Below are 17513 nucleotides of genomic sequence, written 5' to 3' on the forward strand. Positions count from 1 at the left end.
TTTCCTCCATCACTGCTCTCCCCTATCACCCTGATCATTGCTCTCCCCCATCACCCTCATCATTGCTCTCCCCCCATTACCCCATCATTGTTCTCCCCCCATCACTGCTACCCCCATCATTGCTCTCCCCCATCATCCTCATCATTAGTGTCCCATCATCATTGCTCTCTCTCCATCACCCCCATCATTGCTCTCCCCCATCATCCCCATCATTGCTCTCCCCCCATCATCCTCATCATTGCTCTCCCTATCACTCCCATTGCTCTCTCCCCATCATCCTCATCATTAGTCTCCCCCATCATTTCTCTCCCTCATCACTATCATAATTGCTCTCCCCCATCACCCACATCATTGCTCTCCCCCATCACCCTCATCATTGCTATCCCCCACCCCCTCATCATCCCCCCCTTGTCCCCCATCACTGCTCTCCCCATTACCCTCATCATTGGTCTCTCCCATCACCCCCATCATTGCTCTCCCACCCATCTCCCACATCATTGCTCTCCACATCATCCTCATCATTGCTCCCCCCATCACCCTCATCATTGCTCTCCCCCATCACCCTCATCATTTATTTCCCCCCATCATTGCTCTCCCCCATCACCCTCATCATTGCTCTCCCCCATCACCTTCATCATTGCTCTCCCCCATCACACCCATCATTGTTCCCCCATCATCCTCATCATTGCTCTCCCCATCAACCCCATCATTGCTCTCCCCCATTATCCTCATCATTAGTGTCCCCCATCATTGCTCTCCCCCATCATCCTCATCATTTTTCTCCCATCATCCTCATCATTGCTCTCTCCTCATCACCCTCATCATTGCTCCCCCCATCACCCTCATCATTGCTCTCCCCCATCATTGCTCTCCCCCATCATCCTCATCATTGCTCTCCCCCCATCACCCTCATCATTGTTCTCCCCCATCACACCCATCAGTGCTCTCCTCCTATCACACCCATCATTGCTCTCTCCCCATCACCCTTATCATCCTCATTATTACTGTCCCCCATCACACCCATCATTGCTCTCCCCCATCACACCCATCATTGCTCTCCCCTCATCATCCTCATCATTACTGTCCCCCCATCATCCTCGTCATTGCTCTCCCACATCACCCTCATCATTTCTCCCCATCACACTCATCATTGCTTCCCCCCATCATCCTCATCATTGCTGTCCCCCATCCAGTGTATTAGATAAAATAATAGTAAAAAAACTTACCTCTCAGCCTGCTCCCCCGCAGCATCGTCCTCACCAGCACCTTTCTCACTGACATCATCAAGCAGCACGCGTATTTGTCACACAGAAAGCGTGGGCGGGCAGGATGCAGAGGACGAATCCCTGCAGCTCCGCTGCCATTTTCTCCTATAGGCAGTGGAGCTGCAGGGATCGCTCCCTGCCCGCCGCGTGTGATGAGGGCAATCTGGCCATGGGCCCCCTGTAGCCTCGGGCTCTGAAAAACTGGTCAGATTACCCTCATTATTATCCACCCTGCAAGGGTCCCCCTGCACTGCCGGGCCCCGGTGCTGTTGCACCGGCGGTATGTCCGCCCCTGGCCTTTACTATTGTGACATAATCACAACAGAACAAAGAAATTAATAAAAACTCTACTAAGCAAACAACAGCGTGACATCATTACAATAGAAAACAGAAAGACTACAAACAAACAAAACAGATGTCTACCTAGGGAAAATACAAACACTAATGTACCCTTATTGCAACCGATCACAAGATAGATTCATACACAGACACTATCATGACATCAACTGAACAGATTCAACAAATGGATACAATATCTATTGTGACATAATCCCAATTGAACTACGGGTCTCCCGATTCATCAAGCTGTTTGCACCAGTTTTCTGACGTAAAATAGCTTGAAATGGCAAACATTTTTTGCACAGTTCATCTTAACAACTTTTGAGTAGAGCAATCCTGCTCAGTTCTGATATCTTTTTATAGGTGGAACACTGTTGTGACATTGATCGCAATATAATCAAATCTATAAATGAGTACAAAACTATTGTGATATCATAACAATATAGCACAGCCAAGCAAAAGACAAATTCTATTGTGACATAATCACAACATATTACCATCTGTTACTAAGTATAGTGACTATTTATGATATCGGTACAATAGAACACAACCTATACATGTATACAGAAGCAGTTGTGACACCATAACAGAGTGACATAGTTTTTAAGGTTGAAGGAAGACTAAGTCCATCTAGCTCAACCAATAGCCTAACATGTTGATCCAGAGGAAGGCAAAAAAAACCATGTGGCAAACACTAAGCTCCAGATTGGGGAAAAAAATTCCTTCCCGACTCCATACGATAATCAGACTAGTTCCCTGGATCAAAGCCCTATCAAGGAATCTAGTATATATAACCTTTAATATTATACTTTTAAAGAAAGGCATTCATGGCCTTCTTAAATGTTAGTAGTGAATCACTCATTACAACATCATGCGGCAGAGAGTTCCATAGTCTCACTGCTCTTACAGTAAAGAATCTGCGTCTGTGATTATGATTAAACCTTCTTTCCTCCAGAAGTAGAAGATGCCCCCTTGTCCCCGTCTCAGGCTTCAGAGTAAAAAGATCAGTAGAAAGGTCTTTGTACTCTCCCCTTCTATACTTGTACATAGTAATAAGATCACCCCTAAGCCTTCGTTTTTCCAAAGTAAATAACCCCAAGTGTAATAATAACCTGTATTGGTATTGCAGACCCCCTAGTATTCTAATAACCTTGGTCGCTCTTCTCTGCACCTGCTCTAATTCAGCTATGTCTTTCTTATACACCAGACCAGAACTGTACACAGTATTCTAAGTGTGGTTCCACTAGTGATTTATATAGAGGTAAAATTATGTTCTCCTCATGAGCATCTATACCTCTTTTAATGCATCCCATTATTTTATTTGCCTTTGCAGCAGCTGCCTGACACTGGCCACCAAACGTGAGCTTGTCGTCCACCAATACACCCAGGACTTTTTCAGTGACAGTTTTGCCCTGTGTTTTACAATTAAGCATATAATTATACATTTTATTTCCTCTGCCCAAGTGCATTATCTTACATTTATCCCCATTAAAGCTCATTTGCCATTTATTAGCCCAAGGTTCTAGTTTACATAGATCCTCCTGTAATATAAAATTGTCCTCCTCTGTATTGATTACCCTGCAGAGTTTAGTGTCATCTGCAAATATTGAAATACTACTCTGTATGCCCACTACAATGTCATTAATAAATATGTTAAAAAGAAGGGGGCCCAATACTGACCCCTGTGGTACCCCACTGTTAACTGAGACCCAGTCTGAGTGTGTTCCATTAATAACCACCTTTTGTTTCCTATCACTGAGCCAGTTCTTAACCCACATACATATATTTTCCCCTATCCCCATTGTTCTCATTTCATGTATCAACCTTTTCTGTGGAACCGTATCAAAAGATTTTGAAAAGTCCATATACACAACATCCACTGCATTTCCTTGGTCCAGTCCGGAACTTACCTCCTCATAAAAGCTGATCAGATTAGTTTGACAGGAACGGTCCCTCGTAAACCCATGTTGATATTGGGTCATGAGGTTATTCTTCTTCAGATACTCTAGTGTAGCATCTCTTAGAAAACCCACCAGAATTTTACCCACAGTAGAGGTTAAGCTTACTAGCCTATAATTTCCAAGTTTGGCTTTTGTCCCCTTTTTGAATATTGGCACCACATTTGCTATACGCCAGTCCTGTGGTACAGACCCTGTTATTATTGAATCTTTAAAGATTAAAAATAACGGTCTATCTATGACGTTACTTAATTCCTGCAGTACTCGCGGGTGTATCCCATCTTGGCCCGGGGATTTGTCAACTTTAGTGATTTTTAGACGCCGCCGTACTTCCTGCTGGGTTAAGCAAGTGACATTTCATGGAGAATTTTTGTCATTGCTAATCATGTTTTCTGTCATGCAATTTTCTTGTGTAAATACTGTTGAAAAAAAATCATTTAGCATATTGGCTTTTTCCTCATCCTCATCCACCATTTCACCCAGGCTATTTTTAAGGGGGCTAACACTATCATTTTTTAGTTTTTTTACTATTTATGTAGTTAAAGAATATTTTGGGATTATTTTTACTTTCTCTGGCAATGAGTCTATCTGTCTCAATCTTTGCTGCCTTGATTTGGTTTTTACAGAATTTATTTAATTTTCTGTATTTATTTAATGCCTCTGGCATTAGTGTACATGCATTTTATGTATCTCTCTGTACCTCTATTCCTTCTTACTATATTGACTGTTCTAACACCACCCCCAATTTCTTTATTTGTGCCCAGGTCACTATCTGCACTATCTTCCCCACCTATAAAATGAATACCTTGCCCCCCAATCCCTAGTTTAAACACTCCTCCAACCTTCTAGCCATTTTCTCCCCCAGCACAGCTGTACCCTCCCCATTGAGGTTCTCCCCGTCCCTAGCGTAGAAACTGTAGCCAACTGAGAAGTTGGCCCAGTTCTCCAGGAACCCAAACCCCTCCTTCCTACACCAGTTCCTGAGCCACTTATTTATCTCCCTAATCTCTTGTTGACTCTCTGGTGTGGCATGTGGTACAGGTAGTATTTCAGAGAATACCACCTTGGAGGTCCTTGCTTTAAGCTTGCAGCCTAATTCCCTGAAATCATCTTTAAGGAGTCGGACCTTCCACCTACCTCTAACTTTGTCATTTGTGCCAATGTGCACCATGACTGCTGGGCCCTCACCAGCCCCTCCCAGTAATCTGTCAACCCAATCAGCGATGTGCCGGACTCGAGCGCCAGGTAGGCAGCACACTGTTTGACGATCCCTGTCTTTGTGACAGATTGCCATATCTGTTCCCCTAATAATTGAGTCCCCCACTACCAGCACCTGCCTGGCCTGCCCTGCTCTCCTATTTCCCCCCTTACTGGAGCTGACACTGTTCCGGCTTTCAGAGGACATGCCTTGCTGCAGCAGTGCTACCGCTGTACCGACACCCCCCTCATCTGCCAACTTTGCAAACTTATTGGGTTGTGCCAGATCAGGACTAGCCTCCCTGGCACTCTTCCCGCTACCCCCCCCCCCTTCTAACTGTCACCCAGCTAGCTGCCTCACTGTCTTGCAGCTCCCTACTACCATCCTCCCCCATATCTACCCTAGTGAGGAGACTCCTTTTCATATTGTCAATGGATCTCAGTGTTGCCAGCTGCTCATTTAGATCCAGTACCTGGGCTTCCAAACGCACAACGCGCACACTTCTCGCACAGCAGTATGCAACCCCGACTGGCTGTTCAAGGATTGCATATATGTGGCAAGATGTACACTGGATAGCATTGTCAATAATGGAGCTCATTTCCTAATGGGGATTGCACTAGAGAGAAATGTTAAGTAAAAAGAAATGTAAAGAATGAATAAAATACAGACAGTAATTCAGACCAAATTCCTCCATTCCAAACTCCCTTAATCCAAGTCACTGAAAAACAAGTCACACACTTACTTCCGTTTGCACCTACACTCCGGTCACACTCAGCTCATTCACATTTGCTAAGGAAGAAGATTAAAAGAGTTTTTTTTTTCCCCTTTTAGCAGCAATCCACCCTACAGCTCAATGCACCTCATAAGGATCAATGAATTCAGAAAAGCAATGTTGTGAAATGATAACAATAGAAAACCAAAGGAAGACGAAAACACTATAGAAGTATCAACAGATAAATGAAAATGAACTCCATGGAAGAAAAACACTGACATCACCACACTAGAAAACGGTCTAGAAATGAATACAGACAGTTGTGACATCATCTCAATGAATCACAGTCTAAAAATAAAGACAAACACTACAGTGACATAGTTATATTAAATCACAGCTATTCATATGTGGCGCCCTGCTGCGCTCAGGTGCCACAGAACCCAGTAGGGTGCATGGATGGACTTCTCCACAAGAGGCCCTCATTACATTCACACACATCCACCCTACCACCTCAGACCACCAGAGGGAGCCCGCTAGGGATATATATAGGGAGGGTGGAGCCAGGCAGCTCAGTTTCAGTTTAGTGCTTAGTCTGAGAGCGTACTGACGCTGAGAGCAGCGAAGACGCAGCTCATCTGCTGCTGCCGTAGTGAGGGCCCTGAGTGTGGCCGACTGCAAGGAGGAGAAGAGAGAGGAGTTGAGGGGGCAGAGGAGCGTACCAGGCTCACCCCGAAATATATACCGGACACCGGGTCCGCGCCTACAGGGACCCTTCATACCCAGTAGGGACCACAGGATACCTGGAGGACTACAAGTCCCAGGTCGACCAATGCTAACTACTGTACCAGGGCTAGGAATCACGGAGGCCCCAGCATCCAGGGAGAGTGATCTCCAAGAGAAGGCCCTACCACCAGGTCAGCAGGTGCAAGAGAGAGAGACAGTAATTAATCCAGGCCTAGCTCCAGGCAGGTCAGAAGCTTAGCAAGTGGAAGCAACGGATCAGGAGGTACTATACTCGCTCACTGGGGAGAGTCCAGAAGTGCACCCTGCGTACCGAGTACCCTGGAGCATACCTGCATCTACACCAGTAAAGGTACCGAAGCGAACCCCCGTGTGAGTGTCCGTCATTTCTTCCTGAACCGCCCTGGTCGTCTCTCCCCTGTACCACCATCCATTACCCCACGCTGCCCTGAGGCCCGCTCCACCTGTGGGGAGCCGTTCCATCATAAGCTGCCCTAACATCTGCCTCAGAGGACTGCTCCGCAGCGGCTGCTCCCTTTAGCAGCATTCCACAGGTGGCGTCACGAACACTTTACAAATCCCCTATAATTAATCCCCCTTTCAGGTGACCGCCCTGGGCCACGGACAGGGTCAGCCACCGTGATATCCTCCAGCAACCAGAGACCCGGCTGCCGAGTACCCCACGGCCCTGGGGGCGCGTCACATACATCATAAGGCACAAAAAAAACTCAAAAAGGAGAGAATAATACACATAAGGGAAGTATAAGTATTACATATCATAAAAAAGATCCTGAGAAAATGCCCTACTACCACCATATGTGTACCTCAGGCTGTTTAAAGATTTATTGGTGGAGATATAGAGAAACACAGACGGAAAAGAAACCGACAAAAAAAGTCCATGGTAAATATAAATATTATAATGCTATTTTATTAGTCAAAATTATTTAAAATTAATGCTAAAAAAGCGGGAAGAAATAACCAAGTAGAAAAGCGGACACAATTCCAAGTAACAGTTTAACAATTAATACAGGTATCTGACAAAGTTTGTTATAGCTATTAAAATTGAATGAAATATCTATATATCAAAATAGAATAAGAATTTACATAATAATAGATTTTTGCTTTGAAAAACTGAAATAAATTAACTTTTTGATGATATTCTAATTTAGTGAGATGCACCTGTAGTTACTTAAATTGAATGAAATATATATATCAAAATAGAATAAGAATATATATAATAATATATCTTTGTAATTATACTAAGCAAGTGCAATAGATATGAAAAAAATATTTTTCCACAAAAAAGTGCAGCAGTGCATGGATATACAACAAAGCATAGCTATCAAGACCAGTTATGATAGCCAACAAATAGAGCTATATACCAGTATAGATGTATGACTATGGATGACTGCATCTGGTCAGTAAAGGTGCAGGTGCATGAATGACAGAAGTCCACATGGTGACTGTGTTAACATGACATATAGAGAGCAATTCTAGCTATATAGTTCTCATTTCACTATGCAAAAAAGTATTATATGTATAATATATTGTGGGACTATACCTGGAGAGAGTAACTAGTATGTTGTCACTAGGAAGAGTCCACCCCAGGGACCATCTATACTGGTATTAACATTCCTATATAGCTCTATTTGTTGGCTAACATAACTGGTCTTGATAGCTATGCTTTGTTATACTGTATATCCATGCACTGCTGAACTTTTTTGTGGAATAATATTTTTTTCATATCTATTGCACTTGCTTAGGGTAATCACAAAGATATATTATTATATATATTCTTATTGTATTTTGATATATATATTTCATTCAATTTAAGTAACTACAGGTGCAGCTCACTAAATTAGAATATCATCAAAAAGTTAATTTATTTCAGTTTTTCAATACAAAAGTGAAACTCATATTATATAGAGTCATTACAAACAGAGTGATCTATTTCAAGTGTTTATTTCTGTTAATGTTGATGATTATGGCTTACAGTAAATGAAAACACAAAAGTCATTATCTCAGTAAATTAGAATACGTTATAACAACAGCTTGAAAATTGTTTGTAAAATCCGAAATGTTGGCCTACTGAAATATATGTTCAGTAAATGCACTCAATACTTGGTCGAGGCTCCTTTTGCATCAATTACTGCATCAATGCGACGTGGGATGGAGACGATCAACCTGTGGCACTGCTGAGGTGGTATGGAAGCCCAGGTTGCTTTGATAATCAGTGAATGTGAATAGCGGTATCAGAGCGCCAATAACAGAGCAAAAATTAATTAAAATGACTGATTTATTAATACACACAACGCGTTTCAGTGGACAAGGCCACCTTCATCAGGTGACACCTGATGAAGGTGGCCTTGTGTGACACCTGATGAAGGTGGCCTTGTCCACCGAAAGACGTTGTGTGTATTAATAAATCAGTCATTTTAATTAATTTTTGCCCTTTTATTGGCGCTCTGATACCGCTATTCACATTCACTGATTGTCTTTTTTCCCCCTGCTGGGGTGCGGTAGAGCTGCCTTTATTTACTTGTTCAACTACCTGTGGGATGAAGTTAACTAAGAGTTACTACTCTGGTTTCCAAGCTGCGCTGCCCTAATTCTTCCGAAACACTGCCGGGAGTGTTGGTGAACCTGGGCGTCCATCTCGGCGGTATGCGCAACTAACCTGATCACGTGACCCACCACCGTGAGATCGGGATCTGTGAACACCGCTGAAAGCAGATGACAGCCACCAACAGAGCGGAGCTTGTGGAGCTTTACACTGGGGTTGTGCAGAGGTGTACAACTCCATAAGGTTAGTAGCCATTCCCACACCCCTCTACAAATTGCAATACTGAGTCACCCATTGCGCCCTGTTCTCTCCTTTTTTTACAGGTTGCTTTGATAGCAGCCTTCAGCTTGTCTGTATTGTTGGGTCTGGAGTCTCTCATCTTCCTCTTGACAATACCCCATAGATTCTCTATGGGATTAAGGGGGGGCGAGTTTGCTGGCCAATCAAGCACAGCGATACTGTTGTTTTTAAACCAGCTATTGGCACTTTTGGCAGTGTGGACAAGTGCCAAGTCCTGCTGGAGAATGAAATTTCCATCTCCAAAAAGCGGCAGAGGGAAGAATGAAGTGCTCTAAAATTTCCTGGTAGACGGCTGCGCTGACTTTGGTCTTGATAAAACACAGTGGACCTACACCAGCAGATGACATGGCTCCCCAAACCATCACTGATTGTGGAAACTTCACACTAGACCTCAAGCAGCTTGGATTGTGTGCCTCTCCACTCTTCCTCCAGACTCTGGGACCTTGATTTCCAAATGAAAATTGGAACTCTGGGAACTTGTGCAGTGTGTCAATGACTACCTTCAGGACATCTGTCAAGTCAGCAGTCTTCCCCATGATTGTGGAGCCTACTGAAACAGACTAAGGGACCTTTTTAAATGCTTAGGAAGACTTTGCTGGTGTTTTTTGTTAAATATTTTAATTTACTGAGGTAATGACTTTTGTGTTTTCATTGGCAGTAAACCATAATTGTAGCGCCCCGAGGGTTCGGCTGCTACAGAGGTATTGCACCTCTGTCAGAGGTGTGGTATTCCACTCCCTGGTAAGGATGGAGTGTGGACCAGGGCTCAGTTAGCTGCATGCATCACACACACCCCATTTCCGGGGGACAGCTCAACGGTGCTCCCATTTATACAGTAATGCAGGCACGACAGACCATGTCCCTGGCTGGAGTGGGGAGGGGGGAGGAAAACCCAGTGATGTAGGAGCAGAAGGGGACGGTTTCTGAGCATAGGTAGGAGCTCATTGGGTGCTGGTCACCTGAGCTCACATTCAGAGGAGGATTTATAAAAGGTGGGCACCATCTTAGTTCTGGGTGAAGTTATGTGAGAGGAGAAGGCAGGGAGCAGAGCTGCTGCATGGGCTCTGCTCCCTGGGCAGGCCTAGCACAGAGGCCGGAGGCCGAGGGAAGGAGAAGAAGGAACAGGAAAGGAGAAGGAGTGACAGAGAAACAGAAGGGCTCAGAAACAAGAAGGCAGAGGGGACCCTAAGGACCAACGTGAAATCGGGTGATGGGTCAGGCAAGAAAAGGGTACCGGATCCCAAATTGGTGGAGGCAAATAATCCTCAGCCAAGAACCGGAGGTCGTGATCATCACTTGGTGCGACCCCCTGGTAAACCTTGCTAGGAAGGCACCATATAGGATAGCGGGAAACGGGGCCCACGTTTACCCGCATAGGTCCGCGGCAGCTGGACAAAAGCTTGGTCACTGGTGGGGCACGAGCCAGAGGAAGGATAGAAGGGAGTCCTGTGCCATGCTCCTGAATTGCCTGGGGGTTGACCGAGCCCCTCACCTGGTGGACGCAGCACGGCTCGGGCAGTCATTACCGGCGGAAGTGACATGGAGTATACGAACTGTGAGTAAAAGACCCTGGACTGCAACACGTTGTCTTTGCATTTCTTGCCGCGCCAGCACTACTGGTGCTGGGATGCCCTGCACTTCAATCCCCACCATCTGCGCTCACTGCCCTGAGGCTACACTCTTCCCGTGGGGGGTTATACTATCCCAGCTGCACACACCATCAGCCTCAGTGGACTGCCTTGCAGCGGCGGTTCATAATAGCCGCAATCCACGGGTGGCGTAGTCGGACATTACCTAAAACATATAAAAGACTGCCACTGGTCTGACCACCCTGAGCCACGGGACCGGGTCACCACTACTACTCCCAGCATTGCCCTGAAGTCCGGTCCCGAGTGCCCCACGGCCCAGGGGGCGAGTCAGCTTTGGCGTAGTCGGCAGGATCGTGACCAACCCGCCACAAACGGGTATTGCGTGCCTGAAAAAGACTTTGTACTTACCTGAGTGAAGTTTCCCGCCATTCGGAGCCGTTTCCCGCCATCTTCAGTCGTTTTCCGCCATCCGCGGCCATTTTCCCGCCATCAGGCGCCATCTTTGGGACACTGCGCGGGAAGAAGAGGGGCGTGGACATCAAAAACGCGCAAAGTCCGAAGCCCCGCCCCACGCGCTGACGCCGCACAAGGTCCTGGAAGGAACCCAGCAAGCGCTGACGTCAGCAGCGCGCGACGCCAGGTCCTCAACGCAGACCATCGCCAGCGGAGCCGCGGCCTACAGAAGAGGATCGCCGGAAGGTAGGCCACGGTTAACCAGGGGGGGGAAGACATCAGGAATGGAGGGCAAGATGGCGGACCGGCAGCAGACTAAGCTGCCCAGCATCGGCAGGACCCCAGCCATCGCAGATCCCGACCAGCGCCAGGAGAAGACGCGTGATGCAGGAGCGGTCGCGGGAGCAGGTAAGAGGAGTCTCCCTGTCCCGGACGCTGCCAGCGTCAGCCTGCTCCTGGGCCCCCTGGTGGAGCCGCCGATCCCAGGCGTCATCAACAGCGGCCCTCTCCAGGCCCCGCCGCAAGGCCCACTGCACCGCGGCGCAAGGGGCTGGTATGCCCTCAACATCCACCGGGTGGGCACAGAGAGTCACACTTCAGAGGACCCGGACGGGTCTGAGGAATATGGAGAGGAGGAAGAAGGTGTGCAAGGAGGACACCGCTACTGAAAAGTGGCAGCGCACAAATGTACATAGTTGCCCGTCAGGGTAAAGGAAACTGTTTTTCTGATACAAAGTTGATCCCGATTGAACTGTTACCTGGCTGAGGACTGAGAGCAGCCATTCCCCTTCCCAAAACTGGCCGAGGACTGACAACGGCCGTCCCTGTAAATAGTTGTGCTTCCTAAAGCGCCCCCTATTGGTTTTATAAAAGAACTGCAATGTCTACCTCAAGACAAGTTTGCTAGAGTGTTCCACCTTTAAGAAGAATGAATACCTGGTCGCAAGTTGCACCGCGGCCAGTACCCAAGAATATGTTTTACTTAAAAGTGTTTTATATGAAGAGTTTTATATGCTGTTATATGATAATGAGAATGTTTTTTGTGACAAAAGAGTTCCGGTAGTATTAACAATGACAAAGAAAAGTGTTTCCCATAAAGGGAATTGAACAATGTCGTCCGTTTTCTAATGTGAAAAGTTTTGAAAAAGTTGGGCATGTCTTGTAATCAAATGTCTTTACTCTTTTCCAGCCCGAGGACGTGCTGTGGTTTACCAGGGGGGAATGTAGCGCCCCGAGGGTTCGGCCGCTACAGGGGTATTGCACCTCTGCCGGAGGTGTGGTATTCCACTCCCGGGTAAGGATGGAGTGTGGACTAGGGCTCAGTTAACTGCATGTATCACACACACCCCATTTCCGGGGGACAGCTCAACGGTGCTCCCATTTATACAGAAATGCAGGCACGACAGACCATGTCCCTGGCTGGAGTGGGGAGGGGGGAGGAAAACCCAGTGATGTAGGAGCAGAAGGGGACGGTTTCTGAGCATAGGTAGGAGCTCATTGGGTGCTGGTCACCTGAGCTCACATTCAGAGGAGGAGGTATAAAAGGTGGGCACCATCTTAGTTCTGGGTGAAGTTCTGTGAGAGGAGAAGGCAGGGAGCAGAGCTGCTGCATGGGCTCTGCTCCCTGGGCAGGCCTAGCACAGAGGCCGGAGGCCGAGGGAAGGAGGAGAAGAAGGAACAGGAAAGGAGAAGGAGTGACAGAGAAACAGAAGGGCTCAGAAACAAGAAGGCAGAGGGGACCCTAAGGACCAACGTGAAATCAGGTGATGGGTCAGGCAAGAAAAGGGTACCGGATCCCAAATTGGTGGAGGCAAATAATCCTCAGCCAAGAACCGGAGGTCGTGATCATCACTTGGTGCGACCCCCTGGTAAACCTTGCTAGGAAGGCACCATATAGGATAGCGGGAAACGGGGCCCACGTTTACCCGCATAGGTCTGCGGCAGCTGGACAAAAGCTTGGTCACTGGTGGGGCACGAGCCAGAGGAAGGATAGAAGGGAGTCCTGTGCCATGCTCCTGAATTGCCTGGGAGTTGACCGAGCCCCTCACCTGGTGGACGCAGCACGGCTTGGGCAGTCATTACCGTGACATGGAGTATACGAACTGTGAGTAAAAGACCCTGGACTGCAACACGCTGTCTTTGCATTTCTTGCCGCGCCAGCACTACCGGTGCTGGGACGCCCTGCACTTCAATCCCCACCATCTGCGCTCACTGCCCTGAGGCTACACTCTTCCCGTGGGGGGTTATACTATCCCAGCTGCACACACCATCAGCCTCAGTGGACTGCCTTGCAGCGGCGGTTCATAATAGCCGCAATCCATGGGTGACGTAGTCGGACATTACCTAAAACATATAAAAGACTGCCACTGGTCTGACCACCCTGAGCCACGGGACTGGGTCGCCACTACTACTCCCAGCATTGCCCTGAAGTCCGGTCCCGAGTGCCCCACGGCCCAGGGGGCGAGTCATAATCATCAACATTTACAGAAATTAACACTTGAAATAGATCACTCTGTAATGACGCTATATAATATATGAGTTTCACTTTCTGTATTGGAGAACTGAAATAAATTAATTTTTTGATGATATTCTAATTTAGTGAGATGCACCTGTATAACAAACTTTGTCAGATACCTGTATTAATTGTTAAACTATCACTTGGAATTGTGTCCGCTTTTCTACTTGGTTATTTCTTCCTGCCTTTTTACCATTAATTTTAAATAATTTTGACTAATAAAATTGCATTTTAATATTTATACTTACCATGGACTCTTTTTGTCGGTTTCTTTTCTGTCAGTTTCTCTATACATCATAAGACTAGAATAACAAGCATAGAAATACTAAGAGAATAAAACACAAACAATATTGTGACATTATCATAACAATTTTTAAATTGTGGATATAAATATGTATAAAGCCATATACTATCATGACATTATCACAACTGAGAATATAACTTTTTAAATAAAAAGAATCACAAGAGTGAGTGACATCATTGCATTAGGATAGGCTAATATGACTACATCACAAAAAATAATGGATAAATTAAAAGGTTATGGTGAAAAAATCAAGTTATTCCCTATTAACTTTAGGCAGCTAGATTTCAGCAGTGCAGACAAATGTATTATGAATTCAAAACAAAGAAACTAACTTAGGTAAGCCTGAAAGTAATATACATAAACATTAACATTTGCCCATTTTGGCCTTTATAGTCGGACAAAAGACATATGTCACCAATCACTGACACCTTCAGGCTCTGTTCACATGTTGTGGCAATGGTGCAAAATATTGTAAGTTTACAGTGAACGGCAAAACAAAAAGCACTGCGACTGTGACGTGTGTATCTCAGTTTTGTCTAATTCTCGATTTTCAAACTGAAGCTGTTATTGCTAAGAAGGGTTAGGCTGGTTTCCCTCTTCCATCAGTTTGGAAGTTTTGTAGTACTGGCACAATGACCTAAAGAAAAAGACTTATCCAGTAAAGCTGCAATACCAGTTAAGTCCTCATGATGGCAACATCATACTGTGTTGTACATATTGCATTCGCATGGTAAAGTATTTGTTCTAATATCAATTTTATACCTTTGCACACATTTTTTGCAATAGGTTGTCACTATTTATTTTAAAAAATAAAGTGGCAAAGACTTAGTTATATATTATGAGTATATAAAGTGATACAAGCACGAACAATAATGCTCTTATATGTATTTACAGGCAATAAGTGCTTAAGTAGTCCTGATTTTGGATGAGAAGCGAATACAATTATATTCGGTCTGTACAACACTTTGTGGCCCAAACAGTGGATTTATGCTGCTGCAATTGATATATTTAGCTTGCAGAGCATTTATTTTGCTGTATACAATTCTAACCACTTCTCACCAGAGAGCAGGACTATCTAAGTACCACTGAATTTAAAGAGAATCTGTTTTTGCTACCTAAGCTGGGAGCTGCATAATGTAGGGGCAGAAACCCTCATTCCAGCGATGGGTCACTTATTGGGCTGCTTAGTGTACTTTTTTATACAATCACTGTTTTATTGACTCGTCCAGGGGGATATATGGGGGAGACTCGGTACCCGGGCCTTTACCTTCTTTGTAGGATATCACGGCATTCGGCTCCCGTGCCCGTCCTCTGGGTCACTCTTTAAAAGGGGTTTTGTTAACAGTTTGTCTCGTGACGCCACCTGTGGTTTCTGGTAATGGTTACCAGCGCTGCTGTAGACCTCCGGGGGGGTGATGGGATGGCAGCTGGGATGTTTCTGCTCCCCACAGGCGGAGCAGGCCCCCCGGGGCAGGGTTGATGGAAGGAATGCAGGTGAGATATGGCCCGGTCGCGTCAGGGGGAATGACGGACACGCACACAGGGGATTCACTTCAGTACCTTTACTGGTGTAACGGCAGGTATGGTCCAGGGTACTTGCTAGGAAGGGTGCACTTCAGGACTTCTCCCCAGTGAGCGGGTATAAGGCCTCCTGATCCGTTTCTTCCCCTCTCTAAGCTTCTAGCCAGCCTGGAACTTGGCCTAGCTTCTATGTTGTGTTGCTCTCTCACCTGACCGCTTGGTAGTAGGACTTTTCTTTGGCAACCACTATCCCTGGATGCCGGGGCCTTCGTGGTTCCTAGTCCTGTATTTGATGGTAGCTTCAAAATGACTAGGGATCTGGAAGCCTCCTGGTATGCCGGTTGTCCCTACTGGGTGTAGAGAACCTATAGGCACGGACCCGGTGTCCGGCTAGTATCTTGGGGTGAGCTTCAGACGCTCCTCTGCCCCCTTAACTCCTCTCTCCTTGCCTCGGCCACACTCGGGGCCCTCAACACAAACAGCAGCTCACGTGCTGCTTCTTCACTGGTCTAAGTGCCAGCACACTGTCTGACTGAACTGAACTACTGAACTGAACTGCCTGACTCCACCCTCCATATATATATCCCTAACAGGCTTCCTCTGGTGGTCTGAGGTGGAAGGGTGGAGGTGTCTGCATGTAGTGAGGGCCTCTTGTGGAGAAGTCCATCTGTGCAACCTTTTGGGTCCTTTGGTACCTGTAATAGCAGGGTGCCACATTATCAGCAGGAAATTATCACTAGATTATTACTAGAGGACTAGTAATAACAATAATAATAATAATTATTATTTTTATTTATATAGCGCCAACAAATTCCGCAGCACTTTACAATTAAGCGGGGACATGTACAGACAATAAATGAAATACAATTTAAGGACAGTTTAAACAGTTACATTAGGAGTGAGGTCCCTGCTCGCAAGCTTACATTCTACAAGGAAATGGGGGGGCACAATAGGTGAAAAGTGCTTCATTTGTAGAACGGAGGGCACGTGGAGGGCGATAGACAGAGGTGAGAGAGGAGATATAGGGCGGTGCAGAACTGTGGATAGCTTTGTGGGTGAGAGCAATGAGTTTATATTGGACCCTGTAGCGAATGGGTAACCAGTGTAATGACTGGCACAAGATAGAGGCATCGGTGAAGCAGCTGGACAGAAATACGACCTTGGCTGCCGCATTCAGGACGGATTGGAGAGGAGAAAGTTTGGTAAGAGGGAGACCGATCAGAAGAGAGTTGCAGTAATCCAGACGAGAGTGAATAAGAGCAACAGTAAGAGTTTTAGCAGTTTCAAAGGTGAGAAAAGGTTGGATTCTGGAGATGTTTTTAAGATATAGGTGACAAGGGCGAGTGAGTGATTGGATATAGGAAGTAAAGGAAAGGTTAGTGTCGAATATGACCCCAAGGCAGCGGGCATGCTGCTTGGGGGTTATGGTTGAACCCTCTGAGGTAATTTCTTTGTTGGGTAGAGTTAGGTTAGTAGAGGGGAGAAACACAAGAAGTTCAGTTTTGGAGAGATTCAGTTTAAAATAGAGGGAGGACATGATATTAGAGACAGCAGACAGACAATCCTTGTTATTTTGTATTAGGGTAGGGGTGATGTCAGGGAAGAGGAGTATAATTGGATGTCGTCAGCATAGAGATGATACTGGAACCCAAATCTGCTGATTGTTTGTCCAATAGGGGCAGTGTATAGAGAGAAGAGGAGGGGGCCTAGGACTGAACCCTGCGGGACCCCGATAGTAAGGAGACGAGGAGAGGAAGAGTAGCCGGCAAAAGATACAGTGAAGGAGCGGTCAGAGAGATAGGAGGAGAACCAGGAGAGAGCAGTATCCTTGAGGCCTATAGAGCAGAGCATAGTGAGGAGGAGCTGGTGATCCACAGTGTCAAATATGGCAGAGAGATCCAGGAGAATCAGCAAGGAGCAGTGACCTTTGGATTTTAGCTGTTAGTAGATCATTAGAGACTAGTAATAGACCTGCTGCCATGTGGTCCAATCACGCACCCAATAATTAGCAGCTTTCTGCCTATGCACAGTGTGCACAGAAAGCTGCCAATCTAT

General features: G+C 46.1%; 1 protein-coding gene across 9 annotated transcripts in view; it reads right to left on the minus strand.

Annotated features, from left to right (window-relative positions):
- The window catches only part of FGR (FGR proto-oncogene, Src family tyrosine kinase), a 594030-nt gene that overhangs the window by 264044 nt on the left and 312473 nt on the right, over positions 1-17513 (minus strand). The gene's annotated exons all lie outside the window — the stretch shown is intronic.

Source organism: Phyllobates terribilis, unplaced genomic scaffold, assembly GCF_046119375.1.
Source record: "Phyllobates terribilis strain yellow unplaced genomic scaffold, ASM4611937v1 Scaffold_2__4_contigs__length_985480577, whole genome shotgun sequence".
NCBI lineage: Eukaryota > Metazoa > Chordata > Amphibia > Anura > Dendrobatidae > Phyllobates > Phyllobates terribilis.